This window comes from Akebia trifoliata, chromosome 14 (assembly GCF_017979445.1).
Source record: "Akebia trifoliata isolate Shusen 1 chromosome 14, ASM1797944v1, whole genome shotgun sequence".
Lineage (NCBI taxonomy): Eukaryota > Viridiplantae > Streptophyta > Magnoliopsida > Ranunculales > Lardizabalaceae > Akebia > Akebia trifoliata.
The window spans coordinates 34353575-34376426 of NC_141388.1; the positions used below are offsets into that span (position 1 = coordinate 34353575).

Consider the following 22852-nt stretch of genomic DNA (forward strand, 5'->3'; position numbering starts at 1 on the left):
TTTTTAGAGAAAGATCTCTAGCTTGAAATCTTAGGGTATATTTGATTGCATGGAAAGTCACTTTCCATGGAATTTGAAATCCATGAAAAATTAGTTGTCAAAAATAGGTAGGGTTGGAAAATCAAATTCTATTGTTTGATTTCACTTGGATAAAATCATGGAAAAAATATGAGAAAAAAGAAGAAGAGGAGAAGGAGGAAGAAGATGAGAGGAGGGGGAGAAGAAGAAGAAGATGACGACGAAGAGGGAGGGGAGAGGATGTGGCGACGGTGGCGGCGACTGCGACAATGGTGGCGGCAGCGACGATGGTGGCGGCGACGGAGGTAAGTGAGGAAGATGGGGGGAGAACGAGGTGGTGGTGGTGGCGGAGGAGGTGAGGGATGGAGAAAAATGAGTAGAAGAAAAAGAAGAAGAGAGAGAGAGAAGTTGGTCCGAGACGGAGCCGACGGTGACGATGACGACAATGGTGATGACGGCGACGACGAAGTTAGTGTAATGGTGGTGGTGGTGGTGGTGGTAGTAGTGGTGATAGGGAATAATTGAGGATGGAAAATATGGGTGGGAAAGTGAAATCCATGATTTAGTGGAATCCAAAAATTCAATTAAGGGTATGTTTGATTGCACATGGAAAATGGGGTGGAAAATGAATTTCCATTTCCATGTGCAATCAAACACTAGAAAAATGTCATTTTCCATGAAAATTGATTTTCCACGAAAATTAATTTTCCACCCTATTTTCCATGTGCAATCAAACATACCCTTGATTGAATTTTTGGTTGTAAAACTATTTTTTACAAAGATTTTAATAACTAGAAGGTAGAACGGAAGAGATCTTAATTTGTCCGATCTTGAAAGTTCTTCTTCGATCAAAATGCGTTTTTCTTTGGATCAATGTGAAGCCTTCGAAGAAGCGAAACTTTTCTTCTCTTTCATTGAGCCTTTGGACCAATGAGAAACATTTTTCTCTAGAGAGGTTGGGGTTAGGGTTTTAGTTAGGAGAAGAGATTAAAAGTGTCAATTTTCTCTAACTTTAGTATTTATAATGACCTAGAGATGTAAAGGTCATTTTCAAATTTGTTTTATTCTGTTAAAAAAGTCAATGTCCCGGGCTCCGATTTTTACAAACTTAAATACCATTTTGGGTTATTTTTTTATACGAACCTAATAGTGTGATCAAATTTCCAAACTTCCGACTCCATCAAAACATCCCTCTTTGGGTAGATTCTTGACATGCAAACGAGGATTTCCTAACATAAAACCATGGCCCAACATAAAGCCCCCAAAAATGTTGACTTTAATTGAATCTCCTATTTCCTAAGATTTCTTAATTAGTTTCTAACAAATAATTAACAACCTAATTATCTTCTCCCTCTTGTACGTTTCTAATTTTTTTCAATTAAAATTTAAAATTAAATAAATAATAAAGGAAACACCACCTACTTTGGACACTTCCCCAAATTAAAAACATTATAAATTTAAAAAAAAAAAAACATTTACAAAATTTCTTTTAAAGAATAGAAAAATAACATTTACAAACTTCCTTTAACATTTTCCCTTGTAAGTCACATCTCTTTGCAAGACACCATCTCTCTGACACTCTAAAATCTCTCTTATTCTTTTTCTCTCTTTTAAGTTTTAATCTATATCTCTTTCTCTTAACTAATATTCGGCGGGTCATGGATTCGTGGTTTTATTTTAAAGATTGTTGGTGAATTAGTGGTGAAGAGTGGTTAGCATTGATTATTAATCGATTTGGCATTCAAAGTTTACAGAGCTTCATCGATTCTCTCATTTTTTTTAGTCCCAGGTTCTATTGCTCTTTAAAGTTATACTTTAGTTTATTTTTACTTTATTTAGTGGTTCATTAAATGTTTATTTGGAAGGACTTTTGTTAATTAGAAACATAACTATTAGAAAATATAAATATGAATATGAAAAAATTAAAAAAAAAAAAATATGTAAAAAAATTAGTTCAATCTCAAAAATGAGCCATAGATAAATTTGTTACAATAAATAAAATAAATACAACAAATATTTTAAATAAAGATTTATTAGATGAACCAGAAGATAATAATGAACAATTGCAAAACGATGATCAAATGTGTAATTTAACAGTTCTTAATTAAGAAAATAAAATAAATTGTAGAAGAAACAAGAATAAAAACTAAAAATATTAATGAATCTTACGATTCTATTTCGACAAATATTTATGATCCAGCACAATAAAAAAATATTGACATATAATTAAGAGTTTTAATAGTAGAAAAGGTCTAATTAGAGATAATGATTTTAATTTTCCAAAAGATGAAAATTCTAAACATTTTTCAACTATACAATACATTCAAAAATTACCAAATGGAGAGAAGCATGATAGGAAATGGTTAGTATATTCAAAAGAATTTTTTAAAGTATTTTGTTTTTGTTGCAAATTATGTTATTCTAAATGTGGCACTAATCAATTAGTTAATGAAGGAATTAAGGATTGGGAAAACCTTACTTTGAAACTTAAAAGTCATAAAATAAAAAGTGAACATATTACTAATATTAATATTCAGATCGATTTAGAAATGAGCTTGTTAAAAAATAAGACAATTGATAAAAATGTTCAAGAACAAATTAACAAGGAGAGAGAGCATTAGAAAAAGATATTATTGAGAATTATTGCAATTGTTAATAATTTTTCAAAAAATAATATAGAATTTCGTGGAAGTAATGAGAAGATCTATCAAGATAATAATAGAAACTTTTTAAGGTTAAATGAAATGATTGCAAAATTCAATCCAATAATGCAAAAACATATTCAACGAATTAAAAATAGTGAAATCCATAATCATTATCTTGGACACAATATACAAAATGAATTGATAAATATGTTACTATTTGAAATAAAAAATATAATTATTAAAAAGATTAAAGATGCAAAATATTTTTCAATTATACTTGATTGTACTCCAGATATAAGTCATCAAGAACAAATGACTCTTATATTACGATGTGTAGATGTATAATTATGTCCAATAAGTATAGAATAATATTTTATAGAATTTTTAAAAGTAGACGATACTTCTAAAAAATGGTTTTTTGACAAACTTATAAATGTAATAGACAATCTTGAACTTGATATTAGGGATGTAAGAGGACAAGGATATGATAATGGGTCTATTACGAAAGGAAAACAATAAGGAGTACATAAAAGATTTTTAAATATAAATCCTAGAGTATTTTGCACACCATGTGGTTGTCATAATCTTAACTTAATACTTTGTGATATGGCAAGATCATGTACTAAAACGATATCTTTTTTCGGGGTAGTACAACTTATATATATGTTATTTTTTCTTCTACGAAATGATGGAATTTTTTCAAGATTATATACCTATTTTAACTATTAAGTCATTGTCACAAACTCGTTGAGAAAATCGCATTGAAAGTATTAAAGCAAAAAAATATCAAGCTCCACAAATAAGAGATCCTTCACTTAAATTAGCAGAAATTATTATAGTTTTTTATTTTGATGCAATAGCAAAACTATGGGCATTTGATTTGGATTGTTAGATTTTCGTACGATAATCCTAAAATATAGAGTGAAGCTAAATGTTTAGAAATATATAAGCTTGAAAATTTTGAATTTTTATTAGGTGTGATATATTATTTGATGTTAACTTAGTTAGTAAGAATTTACAATCTGGGACATCGATATTAATGTTGCTGTAGATCAATTAAAAGGTTTAATTTCTTTTTAAAAAATATATAGAAATAATGGATTTACATCAAGTCTAATTACTACTAAAGATATTTGCAGTTAAAATGGAAATAGAACCTGTATTTCGTGAAAAATATATAATTCATAGAAAAAAATAATTTGATGTGAATGTTTAAGGTGAGTCAATCCAATCAATTGAAGAATCTTTTATAATTAATTATTTTATACATATAATAGATCAAGCTATTTCTTCAATTCAAAATAGGTTTGAATTGTTTCAAATATATGAACATATTTTATTATTATTTGATTTTAAGAAATTAAAGTCATTAAATGATGAAAGTTCGAAAAATTATTGCCTTAATATGGAATATTTTCTATAAAAAAATGATATCTTTTCTGACATCAATGGTTTAGATTTACTTGCAGAACTAAAATAGAAATAAAGACTTTGATTGAGGCATTGAATTACACAAAAAGATTAAATTCCTTCCCAAATACATACATTGCCTATAGAATATTATTAACAATACTTTTAACAATTGCTTCAGCAGAAAGAAGCCTTTCAAAGTTGAAATTGATAAAATCTTATTTACGATCAACTATGTCACAAGTAAGATTAAGTGGTAGCAGTTTTTTCTATTGAAAAATATATATAACAAAAAATTGAATAAAAAAAACTTAATTAACAATTTTGCATCTCAAAAAGTAAGAAAAGTAAATTTTAAATAATTTTTTATTATTTAAATAGATAATTATTAATCTTTATAGTAAAATAATAAATATAAAAAAGCCTCACAATGAGGTTTTGCCTAAGGCCTCAAATTGTATCGAGCCGGCCCAAACAAACTATTGTGAAAAAGTCAATATATCAAATGGTTTATAGCCCAACTTTTTAAACTTGAATGTTTGTTATCTTAAATTTTCTAAATTTCCATTCCTTGGTGTAGATTAATAGGATTCCTTTCATGAGATAAAATTATTTTTTGTCCAACACCACCAGTTCATGAGTCTAATATTACTCAACTATTTATCATTCTCCCATGCACTGGCGACCATGGTGGCCATTATCTTCACCTTAAGTATTTGTTTTTGATTTATTACTAATACTCTAGAAGTCATCAATAAATCTTTCTCCAAGCATTGTTCCAAAAAATATTAGTGGCCTTACCAGGAATAGAAACACTTTCTTCAACAAAGAAAGAAGACATTGTCGATGTGAATCTGAGATTGCAGCTTATGTTGATAACAACACAAAGACTCAGAATAATTGTGTGAGAAATTCGATTTTGGGAGGGGATTTTGAGTATAAAACATGTTTTTGTGGTGATGATGCCTTAAATGAAAAGTCAGCAATGTGGATATTCTTGGGGAGAGAGAGAGAAGCCACAAAGCATCGAGACATTTGGGAGCCTCTCACTCGAAGACCAAGCCTGACACATTTGAAGGAATAAATGTGATGGATGACTAACCACAAGTTGTATCATCTAGGCTTTCCTTTACAACTTGTGCAGTAATCTAAGCCGTACACGTATCCAATTGATTAAGTGGTACTAGGCGCAAGTCAGTATACGGGCACTGCCCTTCAAGCAGGGCAGGTCAAAACAAAGACCTCTGTAACGTTGCTAGAAGAGCAGCACAACATTAAGTGAAACCAAGTCAGCCAAGCAGGACAGACCTAGTCATAGAATAACCGTAAGTATGATATGCGCACATCAATCCCAGAGATCTCAGAGGAGATCTCTACAGTATAGTACGGTCAATCTAGAAGATCATCGTTAAGTAACCAACTTTGCAGAATCAATGGATACCCCAGGATTGTCACTTGAAAAGTGGAAAATCCTAATTCGCGGTCAGGAACTATAAGTAGCACAGTAAGCTTGTTTAAAGAATATTTTGCAGGGATCAGAAGTCTAACTAGTTTTCTTAGACTATTCATCAACTTCTCTAACTTGAGAGTCGGAGTGATTTTGGCAAGTACCATGCCACCCCGAGGATGAAGGTGCTTGGAACGAATTTGGATCAATGTAGTAGAATCCATCGAAGTCGCTCACCCGGATTCTTATCGCACAGAAGTAGTGTTGTCCGTGGGAACACCAATAGCAAATTGATTTCAGTTGAAACAATGGTGAGATCTACAAGAACTAACGAAGTTAATGCACTCCCACCAACGACACCAACCGTAGATACTCAACTCTTGGCGATGTTAGATGCCATGAGGAAGCAGTAAAAAGAAATGCAGAAGAAGATAGATGATTTGGTTGAACAAAATCGAAGTTTAAGTCAACGTCTCGATAACCAATAGCCGACGAGACAAGATAGCCCACCAAGGGACCCTTAGCCTTCAGATAAGGATGATCGTGTTTCGAATACGGAGGGGAGCGCACCACTGTTGATTCCTACAGGAGAAGGTAAGATAGAAGTTGCTACTGCAACTACTTGAGTCTGTAGTAGGTCTGACTCGAGAAAAAATTAGAGAGATGATCATAAAAGAGAAAAAAACGATGAAGAGTGCTGATATAGGTATAGCGACGGCGCAGGTGATGAGTGTCTCCAAACACTCAATTATACGCACATTTTCTGGATATTTATCTTGATTTTTGTACCTATTTCTCTATATTAAGATAATAATCATGATAAGCCTCAAACCACCACGTTGCATGTTAATTAGGCTTAATTATATATAAATAAATTCATTTACTAGATAAATCTAATTACGTGTGTTTCTTGTGCAGAAAATCAACAATTTGGAATCAAAATCTCAAGGCAAAAGCATTTGGGGCCCACTTTGGAATGCCCTAACACTTTGGAATGCCCTAATCCTTAACTCATATTCTCCTCTTTTGTCTTTTTATGCAAAGAAAAGTGGAGGCTTCTTTTAGACTCTTCTACACACATTTTTCTCTATAAATAGAGCCTTCATTTCTAGAGAAAGGGTCTCATCTTGGTTCTCTTATCCAAGACTCCTTTAATCTAAGGCTCTTTACCTATTCTTTTATTTTTTGTATTTTCATTTTGTAGTTATTTCTTTCTGCCTAATTAGTCTTGTAAGAAGTAGAAGAAGAAGAAGTTGTAATTTTCTCCATGAAATGAAGAAAAGATCTTTCATCTCTTATCTTCCCTCTCTTGCAATGACATTAGGCTAAGTTCCCCTCCATTGGAGAGTGGAAAAGCCTAGAGCAAGTTCTTGTGTTATTTTTAATTTCATGCCTTTTTTTTTATTTAAAATGCTTATGAATTCTCTTTAAGTTTCTTGCACCTTTTATTCTTAATATAGATACTTTATGCTTACGATTGAGTTATAAAAAGGCTTGAAACTAAGAATTGCTCATCAACATATTCTAGGTAGATCCACCTCTAATGGTATTTTAATTTCATAAGTTTACTTGCTTTTAATTTCACTTACATTAGTTTCTTTTCTAGTAATTTTACATTTTCTTATAAGTTCAAAAATACAAAGAAAAACAGTTTTAATTCCTTTTAGTTAATTTGAATTTTATCTTCTTAGCTTAACTCTATTCCTCCTTTCTCTTGGGTTCGATCCTCTACTTGCCCCACAAGTAAGGTAAACGTAAGATTATTATTAACTCCGGTGAGAAGAACAACGATAGTCTCATCAGAATTTTGGCGCCGCTGCCGGGGAAAGGTAAAGGTAGTAGTGGTAAGTTTTGATTTAAAATTTATTTTTTTTCATTTTTATTTTATTTTCTTTTTTCTTTTGGTTTCTTTCTATAAGTTCAAGTGTTCTTGAGATTTTAAGAGAGAAGAAAGAAGAAAAAAACATTGAAAAAAAAAAAAAAGTCATTCTCGTTTTCTTTTTCACCCTTGACAGCAGAACTTAAACTGACTGTAACTTTCTACTCCGATCTCCGATTATCTATTAGTGTATATCGATTTGGGGTAGAACGAAATTTTCTATAAAATGTGACAAAGTCAGCAAGATAGCGGTAAGTCAGATTCTGTTTTTGAGTCCATTTACTATCATTTCTGCTAACATTTCTGTTTTGCTTCTTGTAGGTGAACATTTTTTTTTCTTCTTTTCTTTCAATTTCCTTTAATCTTTAGTTAGGTTTATTTTTCTGTTTTAGAAACTCTTGTATAGGATTTCTTGTAATTTTTATTAATTATCCAAGAAGGCTTGGATTGTAATAGACTAAGGAAGGACGACGGGTGGACAATACCGTCACGGCTCCTTAGGTTCGCACACCAAAATTGGAGTTGGTGGCCTAAGTCGACTCAAACCGTCTTCACCCCGTCTAGCACGGGAGGTAATCCCGAAACACCCACGCCTCTCTTTGCTAGTGGGTTACTCCTTGCCTTTGTATGTTATTTTTCCAATTTGCACACACTTGGAATAGTTAATTAGGTAGTAAAGAGCACCCCTCTCCTAGGGATGGCATGATAAGATAAGGATTGGAAGTCATTACCAATTCCTTGCTCTAATTAGGATAATCAATTCACTAGTCATCCAATCAAATTAATTAAAATCAATTAGACTTGACTATAGGGCCCACGAGCTCAATAGGAGAAATTCCGCTTCAAGTTGTGCCAATTGCGCTTCTTGGTCATTTTTGTATCTAGTAAGATCTTGCCCTTTGAGGGGATAGACTCAGTCTATTCAAGAAAGGAAGGTATTTAAGCGTGCTCTTGCTTATGCATTATGCGCCTCCTCCGATCTGGAGATCCGAATGATTCAAACTTGACTTCATAGAACCGAGTTGGAAGGCTAGTTGCGCTATTTCTACCCAGTTAGGAGCTGTCTAGCTTTAGGCAACCTATCTAGGTCCAGTCTTTTCTTTTCGTGATTGTTTGATCGACTGTGTGATTTGTATGCTTGGTAGACGTTCACAAAATAACGTGTTAGAACCATTTGATCCTGAGATCGAACGTACCATCAGTAGGATACGCAAGACACCATCAGTAGTTATGATGGGTGATCGAGAGCGAACTCTCAATGAGCTCTTCGCTCCAGCTTCCGCATCTCCTCCCACATGCATTGTTTTACCGTTGAACAATGCACCTCAGTTTGAAATTAGGGCTGCCACCATCAATATGCTCCCTAAGTTCCACGGTTTAGAGCGTGAACAACCTTACACCCATCTTAATCGATTCTTGACTATATGTCAAACTTTTAGAAATCAGAATCTAGATGAGGAGAGTATCAAGCTTATTCTGTTCCCGTTATCCTTGGAAGACCATGCAGCTGCGTGGTTGAACTCCCTAACACCCAATTCCATATCTACCTGGGATGTTCTATCAAAAAAATTTATGGCCAAATTCTACCCCGTGGCCAAAACTGAGAAAATGAAGGACTCTATTAGAAATTTTAGAGCCCGTCCTGATGATGAATTTTCCCAAACTTGGGAAAGATTCAATGATTTATTGGTCAAGTGCCCACACCATGGCATTGACAAAGCACAGTTGGTGCAAAGTTTTTATAGAGGATTAACAATGAATCAACGTACCTTAGTCGAGTCAATGCATAAGGGTCAGTTCATGAACCAGACTCCCAACCAAGCGTACGATTTCCTCGTAGAGTTAGCTGAGAGTGCTCAAAACTGGAGTACTAACCAAGAAGAATTTGATAGAGACGATCCGGTTAGGAAGACAGGCATGTATGAGATGAAGGCAGACCCTGATCTCAAAAATGTCATGTGTAGTCTAGTGAGTGGGATGAATAATCTCACGAAGAAGTTAGATGCCTTTACCATCTCAGCATCCAAACCTCACCTAGACCCTCGTACAATTTCGCAAGTGACTGTCGAACCGAGTTCTTTGTGTGTCATATGCGACGGCAATGACCATTTGGTCGAGTGTTGTCCCACCTTGCCTCAAATCAAAGCTGAACAAGCAAATGCGATTAATGGCTATAGTACTTTTAAGAAGCCAACTCCAAACTCTTTTAGCCAAACGTATCACCCAGATAATAGGTTTCATCCTAATTTCTCATACAGACAGAACGAACCTATTCAATCTAGTGGTCCGTCAGGTTACAATAGGAGTTTTCCTAGGCAATCTGGTTCTTCCACAAACCAAGCCATTGTTCCTCAAGTCCCTTATCAACCCCAACAATCTACCGATTGCAGAGCCATCATACCAGATCCCATGACCAATTACCAGCAGCCTGCCCAACAACAGTCGTCTTTAGAATCTATGATTGCCGAGTTGATGAGGCAGCAACAGCAGTTCATCCAAACTCAACAGCAAACCCATCAAAATCAAACTCAGATTAACCAGGTCACTGCGCAATCCATAGCTAAGATGGAAGTTCAGTTGGGGCAGTTAGCTCTTTCCTTGAGTGGAAGAGAGAAAGGTCAATTTCCTAGTCAGACTATCCCTAACCCTAGAGGTCAACCTTTGATTCCAAACGGATCAAAAGGTCAATACGAAGTAGGAAGCCATTCTGGAGCTCCACAAGACTCAGTCCAGGCTATCCACACCTTGCGTTCGGGAAAGAAGGTGGACAACAAGGTCCAACCTATTGACACGGGAGAAAAAGTCTTAGAAAAGGACAAAGTTCAAAAAGAAGCCATAGAGTCTCCAACAGAGAAGAAGAAAGATTTGGAAAATCCTCCTATCATTTTGCCAATTCCAAAAGCTCCATTTCCCATCGCCTTAGAGATTCTAAAAAAGGTAAGCAGTTTGAGGGTGTCTTAGAAGTCTTCCAAAATGTGCATATCAATATCCCATTCCTAGATGCCATTAAGCAGATACCTTCTTATGCGAAATTCTTAAAGGATTTGACCACAGCTAAAAGGAAAACACCATTTCCTCGGGAAGCTATTATGGCAGCCCAAGCTTCGTCACTCATCCAACAAACGATTGCACCAAAATTTAAGGATCCTGGATGTCCGACAATTTCTATTCATATTGGAAATCAAGTGGTCGAAAAATGTCTCTTAGACTTAGGGGCCAGTGTGAACCTTTTACCATATTCGGTTTATAAACAATTAGGTTTGGGGGTTTTGAAACCCACAGATATCACGTTGAGTCTAGCCGATAGGTCCATAAAAATTCCAAAGGGTATAGTTGAGGACGTGATAGTTAAAGTCAAAGATTTCTATTTTCCTGTTGACTTTGTTGTCTTAGACACAGAGCCAGTCATCAATTCGAACAGTCATATTCCTATCATCTTAGGACGTCCATTCTTAGCCACGTCTGACGCAGTCATTCGTTGTAGAAACGGAATTATGACTTTAGCATTTGGGGATATGAAAGTGAAACTGAACGTCTTCCACAATTTCCAAGGAATTGATGTAGATGATGGTATGGAGGAAGTGAACATGATAGATACGCTAGTCAATCAAACGTATCAAGAATTAGGGTACTCTGATCCCCTAACGAAATGTTTGGCTCACTTTGGCCTTGACTTGGACGTAGAAGAGTCTATAAGCGAAGTCAATGCTTTGCTTGAATCCGTTCCACTCTTAGATTCTGTGCGGTGGCACGCAAAAGCTGAAAGTCTTCCTGTGCGCACATCCAATCTTGTTCCTTCTCATGTCGAGCCTCCAAAATTGGAACTCAAGTCTCTTCCAGAGACCTTGAGATATGCATTTCTTGGCAAGAATCAAACCTTGCCTGTGATCATTTCCTCTCACCTCAATGAAGTCCAAGAGGGAAAGTTGTTAGGAGTATTAAGGGAACATCAAGAAGCTATTGGTTGGAGCATAGCTGACATCAAGGGAATTAGTCCATCTGTGGTGATGCACCACATTCGTTTAGAGGATTTTGCTAAACCTTCCTTAGAACCTCAGAGACGACTAAATCCTGTCATGAAAGACGTGGTTCGGATGGAAGTGATGAAATTGCTAGATGCGGGTATTATCTATCCTATCTCTGACAGTCGTTGGGTGAGTCCTATACAAGTAGTTCCTAAGAAATCTGGTATCACTGTGGTAGTGAACCAAGACGACGAATTAATCCCCACTCGAGTCCAAAATGGATGGAGAGTGTGTATCGATTATAGGAAACTCAACTCGATGACTCCTAAGGATCATTTCCCCTTACCTTTCATTGATCAAATGTTAGAGCGTCTAGCAGGACATTCTTATTATTGCTTCTTAGATGGTTATTCCGGGTACAACCAGATACCTGTTGCTCCAATCGATCAAGAGAAAACAACGTTCACCTGTCCCTTTGGAACTTTCGCGTATCGTCGCATGCCTTTTGGATTATGCAATGCACCCGCTACTTTTCAACGGTGCATGATGAGTATATTTTTCGACATGCTAGAAAGATATCTCGAAGTGTTCATGGACGATTTTTCAATTTTCGGACCAAGTTTTGAGGAATGTCTCCATCACTTGACTTTGGTCCTTCAACGTTGCAAAGAGGTCAATCTAGTCCTCAATTGGGAAAAATGCCATTTCATGGTAACATCGGGGATTGTGCTAGGGCACATTGTTTCTGCTAAAGGGATTGAGGTAGATAAGGCAAAGGTAGGTCTAATTGAAAAATTACCACCTCCTAGAACGGTCAAAGAAATTAGGTCATTCCTAGGCCATGCGGGTTTTTATCGTAGATTCATTAAAGATTTCGGGAAAATCTCGAAGCCTTTATGTGAGCTATTGGGAAAGGATGTTCCTTTCGACTTTTCAGAGTCATGTCTCTCTGCGTTCAACAAGCTCAAGTCCGAGTTAACCTCGGCACCCATTATTCAACCTCCAAACTGGAGCATTCCATTCGAAGTTATGTGCGACGCTTCAGATTATGCAATAGGCGCTGTTTTGGGTCAGCGAATTGAAAAACAACCTCATGTTATCCAATATGCTAGTAAAACCCTTAACGATGCTCAGCTTAACTACTCTACAACGGAGAAGGAAATGCTAGCAGTGGTCTATGCCGTTGAAAAATTCCGTCCCTACCTTATAGGATATAAAGTTGTGATCTACACAGACCACGCAGCATTGAAGTACCTTCTATCAAAGAAAGATGCTAAAGCAAATTAATCCGTTGGATTCTACTTCTACAAGAGTTTGATCTCGAGATCCGAGATAAAAAAGGGGCAGAAAATGTCGTAGCTGATCACTTGTCTAGGATAGTTAACAAGCCATCCGAGGAATCCTTACCCATCTCTGAATCCTTTTCCGATGAGCAACTTATGCAAATCTCTCAAGCCAATGCTCCATGGTATGCGGACATTGTCAACTACCTAGTTACAGGTCAATTCCCAGTCAAAATGACTAGTCAAGAGAAACTTCGTCTTCTGTCAAAAACAAAATGGTATTTCTGGGATGAACCATACTTATTTAAGTATTGTCCCGATCAAATCATTAGACGTTGTATTTCAACCTATGAGCAAGTCAGTATCCTAGAGTTTTGCCATAATCATGCCTGCGGAAGGCACTTCAGTGGTAAGAAGACCGCCATGAAAATCTTACAATGCGGTTTTTTCTGGCCTAGTATTTTTCGTGATGCCTACGAGTTTAGCAAATCTTGTGATAGATGTCAAAGATTAGGAAAAAACGATCACAAAGTTGTGATAAAATTCATCAAGGAGACAATTTTTTCAAGATTTGGTACTCCACGAGCTATCATAAGTGATGGTGGCTCGCATTTTTGCAACAAGATATTTGCTGCGTTGGTGAAGAAATACCTCATAACGCATAAGGTTGCCACACCTTACCACCCACAAACAAGTGGACAAGTGGAGATTTCTAACAGGGAAATAAAGACTATCTTAGAAAAAACAGTCAATCCTTCAAGGAAAGATTGGTCTTTGAGATTGAGTGATTCACTCTGGGCCTATAGGACTGCATTCAAGACACCCATAGGGATGTCTCCCTACCGGTTAGTTTTTGGCAAGGCCTGCCATCTCCCTGTAGAACTAGAACATCGTGCATATTGGGCGATCAAACGCCTCAACTTTGATTTTGATAAAGCCGGTGAGAAGCGAAAGTTACAACTAGACGAGTTAGAAGAGATTAGAAATGACTCGTATGATTGTGCCAAAAGGTACAAAGAGCGTACCAAATTCTTTCACGATAGGCACATTCTTAGGAGGAATTTCATTCCTAATCAAAAAGTTTTGTTGTATGATAATAGACTCCACCTTTTTCCTGGAAAACTTAAGTCTCGATGGACTGGCCCATATATTATCCAAACAGTTTACCCCCATGGTGCTGTTGAAGTCCTTAATCCTAAGGACGGATCCACTTTCAAAGTGAATGGCCAACGTCTCAAACCGTTTCTCGAGTATGTTCCGCAGGAGGAAGTTCTTTTTCTCGATGATCCCGTCTATCAAAATTAACTATGTTTTCGTCTAGCTAAAGACGTTAAACTTAGCGCTTCTGGGAGGCAATCCATGCACTTCAAGGGACATTGTGTTAAATATCAACAGGACTATAAGGTCTTTCTCAGGTGCTATCTAACCCACTTCATTTCATTTTGTCAATTTCAATTTTACCTTTGCATGTATATGTTGAAATATTGAGGACAATATAATGTTTAAGTTTGGGGGTGTATGGGTTGGATTTCCACTTATTATTTTCTTCTTTTATACAAAAAAAAATTGAAAAATATTTGGTTGGCAACTTTGTTGTATTTTTCTCAAAGTCTTAGCTTGTATCTTTTAAGCACTTAGTGAAAATATTTAATCAGTCTTTAATTGGAAGCTATGATCTGGAGTCCCCATTTATGTTTCTCTTAGGCAAAAATTAGAGCAAAGTTATCTTTTGGTTTATTGTCACTTCTAATAAGGTTACCAAGAGTCTAGATTGTATTAAAAGAGTTTGTTACCTTCTTTCTACCTAGAGTTTAAGGAAAAACTAGGTTTGATGAACTTTGACTTCCTTGTTCAATTGGTTGGTTGATTAGAAGAAAAAAAAGAACTGGATTGTATACACCTTGTACAGCAACCATTGAATTAGACTGGGTACCTTGAAAAGGGCTGTCTACTTTTCTTAGAAAAATAGTGAAGAAGTAATAAATAAAAAATAAAAAAAAAAAAGTCAAAGATCCAAAAGTTTATGTAAAGTTTTAGTAGGGTGAAAGCCATCAAGTGTAAAAATGTGAGTATACTGGAATATCACAGATAAAGCCCCTTAGAGGTATTAAAGTGAATATCCACACTTCTCACTACCCCAGACAGGATGCTAAGTTTAGAATTAAACCCTAAGTTACTCCAGTTATTCTTGAGTAGTTAGAAGGTTGAAACTCATTTTGGGAAATCGAATCTCTTAAATTTCTGAGTTAGAATCACTATCGCTTAAAGGTCAATTTAAGTCTAAGTTTTGTCGTAGAGAAATAAGGGTTGGGACTCTATACCAAGCAGTACTTCTAATTGATTGACAAAAAAAAAAAAGACTTGTGCTTTTCAATATAAGTTTTGATTTTGACTATTTTTACTTCAAAGTTGTTTTCAAATTTTGTGGGTATATTTTCTGCAAACCCTCACGAGTCAAACTCGTCCACTAGGGGTAACCTAGCGGTTCAAGGGCTTGCTGCATTCGCTAAATGCAGTCGAGGTGCCTGCGAAAGTGGCAGTTTTATTTTCTAGGGACTAGAAAAAGGTAAGTTTGGGGGTGTGATGAGTGTCTCCAAACACTCAATTATACGCACATTTTCCGGATATTTATCTTGATTTTTGTACCTATTTCTCTATATTAAGATAATAATCATGATAAGCCTCAAACCACCACGTTGCATGTTAATTAGGCTTAATTATATATAAATAAATTCATTTACTAGATAAATCTAATTACGTGTGTTTCTTGTGCAGAAAATCAACAATTTGGAATCAAAATCTCAAGGCAAAAGCATTTGGGCCACTTTGGAATGCCCTAACACTTTGGAATGCCCTAATCCTTAACTCATATTCTCCTCTTTTGTCTTTTTGTGCAAAGAAAAGTGGAGGCTACTTTTAGACTCTTCTACACACATTTTTCTCTATAAATAGAGCCTTCATTTCTAGAGAAAGGGTCCCATCTTGGTTCTCTTATCCAAGACTCCTTTAATCTAAGGCTCTTTGCCTATTCTCTTATTTTTTGTATTTTCATTTTCTAGTTATTTCCTTTTGGCTAATTAGTCTTGTAAGAAGTAGAAGAAGAAGAAGTTGTAATTTTCTCCATGAAATGAAGAAAAGTTCTTTCATCTCTTATCTTCCCTCTCTTGCAATGACATTAGGCTAAGTTCCCCTCCATTGGAGAGTGGAAAAGCCTAGAGCAAGTTCTTGTGTTATTTTTAATTTCATGCCTTTCTTTTATTTAAAATGCTTATGAATTCTCTTTAAGTTTCTTGCACCTTTTATTCTTAATATAGATACTTTATGCTTAGATTAGATCAAGATAAAGTATGCTTAAACTAGATAATTGGTAGTAGGAAGTTTTCAAAGAATTCTACTTTGTTTATGTTCCCTTATTTCATTTCATTTGCAAAACTTTCCGATCTAAGGAGCTAACACCAAGCCCTTACGATTGAGTTATAAAAAGGCTTGAAACTAAGAATTGCTCATCAACATGTTCTAGGTAGATCCACCTCTAATGGTGTTTTAATTTCATAAGTTTACTTGCTTTTAATTTCATTTACTTTAGTTTCTTTTCTAGTAATTTTACATTTTCTTATAAGTTCAAAAATACAAAGAAAAACAGTTTTAATTCCTTTTAGTTAATTTGAATTTTATCTTCTTAGCTTAACTCTATTCCTCATTTCTCTTGGGTTCGATCCTCTACTTGCCCCACAAGTAAGGTAAACGTAAGATTATTATTAACTCCGGTGAGAAGAACAACGATAGTCTCATCAGCAGGCTATCAAAGGGATTCAGAAGTTTCCTTTTACGACAGAGATCCTAGCGGAGGAAATTCCAAAGAAATTCACATCATCGCGATTTACTCCTTACTAGGGAACGAAAGACCCGATGGAGCACCATTTCTATTTTCGACAGACATTAGCTTTGTGGAAAGTAAATGAAGGATTGATATGCAAACTATTCCCTTTGAGCTTGTAGGGGAATGCGTTGACATGGTTCAACAAGTTGTTAGGTGGGTCCATAGCTTCTTTTGAAGAGCTTTGTACTGCCTTTGTAACGTATTACATTAGCAATAGGAAAAATGATGAAAACATTGATGCGCTGCTCAATATGAGGATGCAATCTGGGGAAAGCCTCAGAGAGTTTACGAGAAGATTTAGGGAAGAAGCAATGTCCCTAGAGAGTTGTGACGAGAGAACGTTCATGGTGGCATTTATGAACTCCTTGCTGTCTGGCTCGAGGTTGTGTAGATCTCTTGTGAAGAAGAGACCAAAGGCATTGAAAGAACTGTTCAAAAGAATAGAGAAGTACATTAGTTTGGAAGATGACCCCTGGAATTTCATTGGAAAGAACAAGGTGACACATACTGTGGTGAAGCCCAATAAGCAACATTAGTTACAGTAATAGAATAGGAAAAGGTCGCTTAAGCAAGATAGAGAGCGAAGGAGAGAAATTACCTTTTTTGTCATGTCTCCTAGTGAGATTTTGCCACTTATTGCAAATGAACCTTATTTTAAGTGGTCAGTACCTCTTCCTCAAGATCAGATAAATCGAGACGAATGGCACTGTGAGTATCACAAAGTGCGAGTGCACACCACCAATGGATGCTAAGCCTTAAGGAGGTTCCTACAGTGGTTGGCATAGTAGGGCTGTAGACACCCCATTTTGTATTCACCTGATTAATCAACTCGTCAAACCGATCGCAACGATTCCCAATGATGGATGATTATTTCAATGCCTTATTTGTTACTAGATATGTTTTAGAAATCCAGATAAAGTATCTCAAGCAAACAAAACTGTAGAAACCACGCTACGTTAGGATAATATAACTCCAAAAACATAGAAATCATCATCTTGCAACAAAAAGAATCTTTACGATAAAAATCACTAAAAAATGACTAAATTACCAAAATACCCCTAACCTCAAAACATTCCTAAAGCGTATTTTACGTTTAAGAAAATCCTTTCAAACACATAAAACAATAAATTAAAATCAAATAAATCATTTTGCCAATTTTCACAAAATTTGATAAAATTACGAAAATACCCCTCATAAAGTTCACTACTATTTTGCACAAAAAATTTCATAAATGACACAAACCAATATTTTTATCAAATTTCTTATGAAAAATCGATTCCAAAACATCCAAGAATATTGAAAAATGACTTAAAAGGCAAAAAGTCCTCTCCGAGGCTAAAACGATAATTTTATAATTTTAATAATTAAAATTTTTAAAATTAATAATTAAAAAATTAATTAATGGAAAGTAAAACTCTAATTAAAATTAAAATCATTCAAGTAAGAATTAAGTCAAATTCTAAAATCAAGTCAATCAAGTAAGACTTAAGTCAAATCCTAAATTCTAGTCAATCAAGTGTGACTAAAGTCAAAATCCTAATCAATTTAATAAGACCAAAGTCAAATCCTAACCTTAATAGAATTCTAATTAAACTCTAAAACTACCTAATAGAATTCTAATTAAATTTTAAAACTATCTAAAAGAAATATAACTAAACACTAATTCTATCTAAAATAATTCTAATTAAACACTAACTCAATCTAAAAAGCTCTTTAAAAAATTTATAAATAAGGGTCTCTACAACTTATTTTCGTATAAAAAAATAAACTCTAGAAAAAGTAGGTTAAGAAGCCTCTCCAATCTTCTCAAAACCCTAATTTTGAAGTCATAACTCCTTACCTAACATCATACTCCAACTTTAGCTCAAAAAATACCTAGAAACCCTTCAAAAATATCCAGAAATCCATAAACAAATCAGGAAAATTCAAATCTAAGAAGAAGGTATTTCGTCTTGGAGATCTAAAATGAATCCGATGACAGAACGAAGTGAGGAGTGCTGTACGAGGAGCTGTTGTATTAGATCTGAAGGAACAAAACCATTACGTTTCGTAAAGGTTAATAATTTTTTTTATTTTTTATTTTCGGTATTTTTAGCAATGTAGTTTTATTTGGAAAAAGTAAAGACCAGCATTTGTCGGGCAGGGTTGGTGCCTAACACCTTCCAACCCAGTAACGTGATCCCCAGACCCATATTTTCTTTCGTAGATTAGTGTTATTTATCTTTTAAAGTCAATGTTTGGTTCCTAAACTGTAATAACTAGGTGGCGACTCCCAAACCTCAAAAATCAAAAGCGGATCCATACATCTCGCGGATCGAGGGCGCTTTCAGTGGCAACTCCACTGGAGATATTTGAGGATCAAACTTGAAAAGCCCCAAGTATGGGAGCATTGCCAAATCGGCCTGATTTTTATTTTATTTTATTTTGATTTATTTTTTTATTTATCTTGGTTTGATTGTGGATCATTTGTTTGATTTTTGAGTATTTTATTATATTTCTTGTTTTATGATCTGATTGAGAGTCACTTGTGATGATCCTAAATAATTCAAGATTTCAAAGATTAATAAGAAAATGATGGAATGATGGTGGTTGGGATAAGAAGAATGTTTTTCTTTTGAAAATAAAAAAATAAAAAAATAAATTTTTAATCGGTGTTACTTTGATAATAATTTTTTCCTTCTCATCTAAATCTGTGCAAGATGAATGGTATCAAAAAAACAAAAAAGAATTTTTTTTAAAGTGTTGTTGTTATGTGTGATGAAGGGATTTCAAAAAAAAAAAAAAAAAAACAATACTTATGCGTTGTGTTCCGATAGTGAAAACATTTTTTTTCTCTTTCTATCTTCTTCTCCATATGTGCGCTGAAAGGGGCAACAAAGAGAGTGATGCTTCTCTCTCTCTCTCTCACTCTCTCTTTATCGACTCTCGTTAATGGAAATTTTGAGAATTTTGATTTGGATTTTAATAATCTCAATGATGACGTCAAAGCATCTCACGAGGTTTACCTAGAATACCAATCTGTAAATCTAGAATTGTTGCTGAATGAAAGTTAGGACAGTAATGTTAAAATATTTTTACAAAATATTCAAGTCAGAATTAGGTCTTGGCACCTATTAATAAAACGTAGATCTCATCGAGTAGAATAATTTAGAATATGAATTCACTCAATTTCATTATCGGGACCTTAGATATCATCGATGCCAGTTCGGATTGTATTTTCCTAATTCACTAAAAACTCGAATTTATCTAGTGTTAGCACAGTTAATGTTCCTGATTTATTTTGTGAGAGCGAGCTCATTTGGCACTAGGATCTTTCTCTTTGAATTTCTTTTGGGATGTGTTTCTAGTATTTTTTTTATATAAAAAAAGATTCATCACTCCTTATCCCTGTAGCCATCATTCTATCATCAATTCAATATTTGTTAGAATCTTTATTTATGTTGGATCACCTAAAGTGATCCTTGATGAACCATAGATAAAAAGAAACAAAAAACAAAAAAATAAAAAAATAAAAAAATTTGTGCTTGTTTCAATATTGGATATGATTGATTATTCATTGTGATATACTGATTGATCGTTTATCTAACATGTCACGATCTTGATTGATATATATTTTTTATGTGTATGCCTTGGTCTTAATTTTTTATGTTATGGATTTTATATTTTTTGATCAATATGTATGAAATATCTATATTTTGTGGTTTGATATGGCCTACGGACCCATTTATTTGAGAAAAGGCCCCGGGCACACCCCACCTTGTTTTACACACACCGCTAACACGTTTAATTTATTGCATTGCACGTTGCATGTCCCTTATAGCCAACGTGACACTAGTGCGTGGTCCGGTTTCTTCAAAAATGTGACGTCAGTCATGAAAACCACAACTCCAGTCACGTACCTTAGGCTATATAAAACTGGGACATCAATATCGTCTGATTAGGTGACTATAAAAGGTATATCGATGCACCCAGGCTGGAGCGACCTGAGCCTTTGACCTATTATAAGTCACACAATCACATGTCACGATTACCAACGTAGTACTAGTACGTGGTCGGTCCCCTCGTGGGATGCTAATATCAAGATAATCTAAGTTCACCAATTGCACTTCTTGGTCAAAATCAGTGCTTAAGCGAGATCTTTCCCCGCTGTACCCTACTATACGAGGGGGATGTATTGCCTCTATTCTAGATGAGAGGTATTTACTAGGGCCCTTGCTCAGCATCGTACGCCACCTCTCAACTGGGGATTAAACTGACTGTTTTTTACTTTAGAGATGTGGGTTGGAGTTTTAGATTATCATCTATATGGTATATCAAACCAAGCCACCACGTACCATCTGATTGAGTACGCTCGAGAGGTATATAGGTGCACTTGGGCAAGGGTGGCTAGATAAATTGCATTGTAAGTAATAAACTTATAATCTAGAAGCCTTCTTATAGGTCACGACTTGAACTGATATGGGTGTTCCCGGGTTGCTTTATTTAATCCAACCAATAGGTAAGTGGGTGGATTGATCAAAACTATTCAAACTAAACCCACTATATCGGTCCGACCCAATCGGTGACATGTACCGATCAATTTGAATCAATTAAACTAGTTGACCCAATTGACAAATGGATCAAACTGATTAGTACTAAATCGGTTGGACTAATTGGTTTCACTTTTAAAGATTCAGACCATTTTATACCAAATAGATTCAATATTATGATCAAATTATTTTGTTTGATCAGAGATTCTGTCCCAATTAGGAGTAGACCCATGAATAACCTTTTTCACCTTCTTGGTCACTATAGACTTATAGTGCACTTAGATTCGATATTTTCCTCCGGACTTGGACTAACTTATATCAAAATTTTAATCATGTAATTAAGAGTTAAACCTTTAGAGTTAATGGTTAACTTTGGTTTACTTCCAATCAAGACATAACTGCTCATAAACGTTCTAAACCGCCATTTGTGCCACTTTGAGTCAATGTCAAACGAGTCGTCAAGCCAAAGTGCCAATAACAAGTCCATGTAGTCTATCCTTGCACCATAGTATTATGTCTATTCACACAGAAGGACCTCCCCCACTTTATAGATAAAGTGTCATTGAGTTTTCATTTAGTTTCAATTTAGTTTCTGTCAATCTTTAAACTCAGTTGGTCATTTTAGTTACGTTAGTCTTTTTTTAATTTTCTAATTTTAATCAAGTTTGAAAAAAGCTTCTGATTATCATGCGTGTAATAATGATTAGAGCATAATATCTAACATGATGAATGACTCAAGGCTCACTAATCAAGCTCAATAAATATTGGAATTAACGAGTACACTCAACAAGTGCAAATGGTTACTACATTTTCCTTAGAAGGCATTATTAGCAAAAGAAAAATAAAGCCCACTAGATTGAAAATCTAAAGAGGCGATCTAGGAAAAAATTAGGACATCATGAAATAGGAGAAAATGTCCCATCAAAAAGAAAAATTCAGAAGGAAGCTTGTGCAGAAACAAGGAAATACAGAACCATTCAAACCACAACATTCGTTTTTCAGCCGACAACTCACATCCTAGGAAGACAATGTTGAAGTCGAAAAAATCAGAAGTCATCTTGAATATTGTAAGATCTTCAAGAGTATGTTTACTTGTTCAAGTGTTAGCTAATGAAAGATTAGAATCATCAACCACTTTGAAGAGAAAGATCTTTTATTATAATATTTATCAAAATGTAAGGCAATAAATGTAAGACAATAGATGTAAGGCAAACATAACGATACTTCACAAATCAGTCAAAGGTCCATATGTTTGAGCAAAGTTTTAGTTTTCACTCCTCAATTTATAAAATTTCAAAGATAACTTGAGTGCTCGTGTAATTTTTTTGATTTTTCTTTTTTTTAAAGCAACATCTTTTTAGGAATAAGATTTCACCTCCTACTACTAAAAATGATCGGTTATTCCTCAGTTCTAACTCGAAACTAAGTATCATGTCTGAGATTGTGAGAGATGTGGATGTTCACTTTAATATCGCTAAGGAGATTTATCTGTGATATTACAGCTTACTCATGTTTTTACCATTGACTGTTTTCACCCTATTGAAACTATTTTATTTGACCACATTGGACTCTTTTCTTTTTACATTTTTTCAACTTAAGCATTTTTGCTTTGATTTGATTTTTTTTCACATATTTCTACTTTTTTTTTCAAATTTTTTCACAATTCATTATTTTTTCTGGTGTTCTTTTTACAAAAAACTGGTAGCCATTTTTAAGGTATCCAGTCTAATCCTATGGTTGCTGTCCAAATCATATTATCTCCAATTCTGTTTTTCTTCTAACCAACCAACCAAAGG

General features: G+C 34.8%; 1 pseudogene; it reads left to right on the forward strand.

Annotated features, from left to right (window-relative positions):
- Nucleotides 1-232: 232 nt before the first annotated feature.
- On the forward strand, nucleotides 233-17063 carry LOC147386916 (uncharacterized; annotated as a pseudogene).
- The last annotated feature ends 5789 nt before the right edge of the window (nucleotides 17064-22852 follow it).